Source organism: Miniopterus schreibersii, assembly GCF_964146895.1.
Source record: "Miniopterus schreibersii genome assembly, chromosome: 14".
Classification (NCBI taxonomy): Eukaryota; Metazoa; Chordata; class Mammalia; order Chiroptera; family Miniopteridae; genus Miniopterus; species Miniopterus schreibersii.
The window spans coordinates 38,884,185-38,888,137 of record NC_138114.1 but is presented as its reverse complement, the minus strand read 5'-3'; positions in this window follow the sequence as shown (position 1 = coordinate 38,888,137).

Below are 3,953 nucleotides of genomic sequence, written 5' to 3'. Positions count from 1 at the left end.
CTGGCCTGAATCACACACACGGCTATAAACCTGTGATTCAGAAATTTTTTCAACTTTGCTTTAAAAAAAAAAAAAAAGCCAGCAGTGATTGAATATATTTTAAAAGTAGGAAGCCCTTATAGTATGAGTAATAATTCATTTTTACAAATAAAAAAATCTCTTTATTGCTCAGACTTCCAGAGAAACAAACTAGTCAACAGATACATTTCTCCTCTGTCCTTCCAATAAAAGTACTGAGAAATGATAACTATTAGAGCAAAGGAAACACTTGGGTAATAATACAAGGGAAGTCTATTAGGATATGAAAAAAAAAAAAAAAAATCCTCATTTTTTAACAAATACTTTTTGTAACACCAACAAAGGTCTCAAAAGTTTGAGAGAGCATATATAGCCCCAGTGGCAGGACTGAAACTAGCATAACTGAAGATACTACTTTGGGCGAATATGAAACAGCCACTGCTACTTCTACCTTAATCCTTAATCCCACCGAAGTTACATGACATACCACAGCAAAAAGGGAAATTAGATACCAGTTCTGAATTAGTTTGAAAAGTTTATAGAGAGCAAAGAGAAAGCACTCTTTCTGTAAGGAAGTCTGGAAACTGCCCAAGAAATATAACCAAGTTTCTTAGTGAGGTAGATCTAATAGGCATTTATACCTTAAGTAATTTAGATTATAACCATTACATGAATTGCTTGGATGTGGTGCTTTAAAAAAACTGTATAAAATTAGGCAAATTTAAAATGTAAAATTTTAAAGTATGACATACAGAAGCTAGAAGAGAGGTGAAAACTTGGTACTGTTTCTAGTAAAGTATTTCTTTCAAATTTTATTCCTAAATATGAGCAAAGCAATCACAAATGAATGAGAAGCAGTTACAAAGATTGGGCATGATCAGTTGCAGTCAGCTGTATTATAAAGAATAGATTCTACTGAAATACACACTCTTGCAGGAAGATTCTGTCAATGAGCATTTCATGGCAGTCACTACTGCTAGCAGTAGTAATAGCACAATACTACTGCTCTGGGACTCAGCTTCATCATCCGTAAAATCAAGGAGTTTAACCAGAAGACCTCTAAAATTCCTTTTAAAATCTCATGTACTGAAATGTACGTATAATGATAGTTGTGAAATACTCTCTTCCCATCAGGGAATGTCGGGGGAAATGGGTAAAGCAGATGACCGTTGGCTGTTTTGGGCAGCCTGGTTGACTAAACCAAAGGCCAAAATCCTCTTCCTAAAACCATAGCGCTTTCCTACCTTCTCTCCTGCCTTTAATGCCTTAGGCCAATGGTTCTCCCTTTGGAACTAACCTCAGATCATCTTGTCTAGCCACCCTGTTTTACAGATGAGAAATGAACCAGAGATGGCAAGTGACTTGCCTAGAGTACCAGAGCTAGCTAATGACAAAGCCAGGACTAGAAGCCAAGCCTGCTATTCATAGTCTGATGTTCTTTCCCCTAAGTCATACCACCCACCCGTTTTTCACTCCTGACAAAAAGCAAAACACAAAACTATGAGAATAGGGATGCAGGGGCATCAATTTAGGAAGCTCTTAGACTGAGGAGGAGAGTGTAAAAATATTTTGGATGACATTAGAAGAATAAATACAAAGCTAGTAGAAAGTGATTAAAATTTCCTTGACCAAGGAAATCAAGGAGCTAAGGAACAGAGAGAAAGATGGTATAATTGCCCTTAGAATTAACAGCAACTTTAGTGAATGTAATGCCATGAAATTGGGTATTACTCATATTCTAGTGACAAGAATTCAGAGAAAAGTGATGGGTTGTGCCATCATGAGACTAATAAAACATCACCCCTCTAAGCCACTAACTCTGATTCTGACATTTGTGACCTGTCTCTGTGATAATAAAAGTACTAAAACTGTTCAGATTCATTGTTGCTATTATCAGAAACATTGGTTTGTAGGATTCAAGGAACCAATGGAATGTGAATATTACGAAACCATAATTATAGGAGAACCACTCCAAATGCAGAAATGCAAAAAGAAAAGAAATCTTTTACAGTCATTAGAAACTGAGGGTTAAAAGGAAAGAGACTACCTGACTCTATAAGCAAGAATATTTCATTAACAGAAAGTGATATACATATAATTGCCTTGCCACAAGGAATAAATGGCTTCTGTTTCTGGCTAGTGAGATTTCATTTGAGATCATTAATTAGGAGTAATGGGAGAAGTACAGGAACCAATACTAAGAGCATCTATTCAGTTTTTCTAAGGGGGTGGTAAAAATTTGTCCTTAATTTTATACTATGGAACTCATAAGTTCTACTTACGGTAATAAAGACAAGCCTAGATCCTATAATATTAAAATAATATACAGGATACAGCACACTGAACAAAAACTCAAAGACTAAAATAAATTAAGAATATGAAATACACTTACAATGAAAAATTATAAACATAGGGATCCTGAGTTTTTTAACTGTAAAAAGAACAGTAATATCAATCTGAAAGGATGTCACAATGATTGAATAATGTATAAAAATCTTAGCATGTCTGTTACACAGTAAGTGCTTAACAAATGGCAGCTATTATAACCCAGGTGAAGAGTAACTTCATAAGACTTTCATACTGGACTAATTCCCTCCTCCCTGTGTCAACTTCATTTTGAGGCATGAAAGGGATCACTGTTAGCCTATTAGGTAGCTTTTGACTAGATTACTGACTAGATCTATAAGAAAAATACAAATGGTATTTGGAAACCAAAGTGAGGGGAAAAGAAATAGTTACCTGAGTAAGCAATGGCTAAGAAAAACATTTTGACATTATTTTTAAGCAGCATTCATAAGGCGAGGGCTCACTCACAGTGACAGGTAAGTCCAAGGAAAACAGGCAACTTAGAAGTCGTAAAAATTAATGGAAATTGCTGTAATATAACTCCTAAAAAACTGTAAGACGCTTTGCTAGGTTATTATCTAATTTGGAAACAAGTCAGCACTTGTCTTCTTTTCACCTACCAACCAAGAGTCAGTATACTCATTTTCCTCTGCTTATTTCTAGGAGCATCTTTGATTTATTTTTCTGTTTTATGAAGCATTTAATTTCCATCTGTGCACGGGGAGGGGGCGAGGGGGAGGTTACGGGTTTGAGTCCCAGTCAGGGCACACACTAGGGTTGCAGATTCCATCCCTGGTCAAGGTGCATGCAGGAGGCAGCTGATCAGTGTCCCTTGCATCAACGTTGCTCTCTCCCCCCTCTCTCTAGGAATTGATAAAAGTATATCCTCGGGTGAAGATTAAGGGGGAAAAAAAGCAATGGGAAAAAAAGAGTGTCACTGTTACAGTCAGGGTCCATTTCCCATAGTCATCTAATTTTAGAAATCAAAGGTGAACAAAAAAAGAAAGCTACTTCAACTCGGGGAGCACATTCTTGGGCAGGACACTCAAAGCTACATATACGAAAGGATAAAGCATAAAGAAGATCCCATGGGGGAAGGTGGAAGTTGATGAATGAGAAACCCTTGTGCAATTTAAAGGCTAAGTGTGGAGCAAAGCTCCTGAAGGGCCGTGGATGAAAATGCAATTATTATGGCTTTTCCTCTCTCCTCAATTGCTGTTTGTGGCTGAGCAATCTCTTAACAAAGGTTCTAAAAGTTTCCAAGTGGCTTATTAACATTTATCTATTTATTCCAAAGTTTAGAATTTGCCTCCTTTCAGACATTCCAGGAGTCAAATTGAGAACATTTCTATTTCTCAGAAAAACATTAATGAATAAGAGCTTGGATTTTATTGCCTTTTCACACTATCCTAATATTCTTTCCTTCTTTAAAAACAACCCAAATATATCCCTTCCCAAACTATACATTGATCTTAGCAGTGAAATAAAGGAACTCTTGAATCTTCCTGTATATGGACTCATAAAAATAGGCCTAGAGACTTGGGGTGGTGAACACACAATACAATATACAGATGATGTACTATAGAATT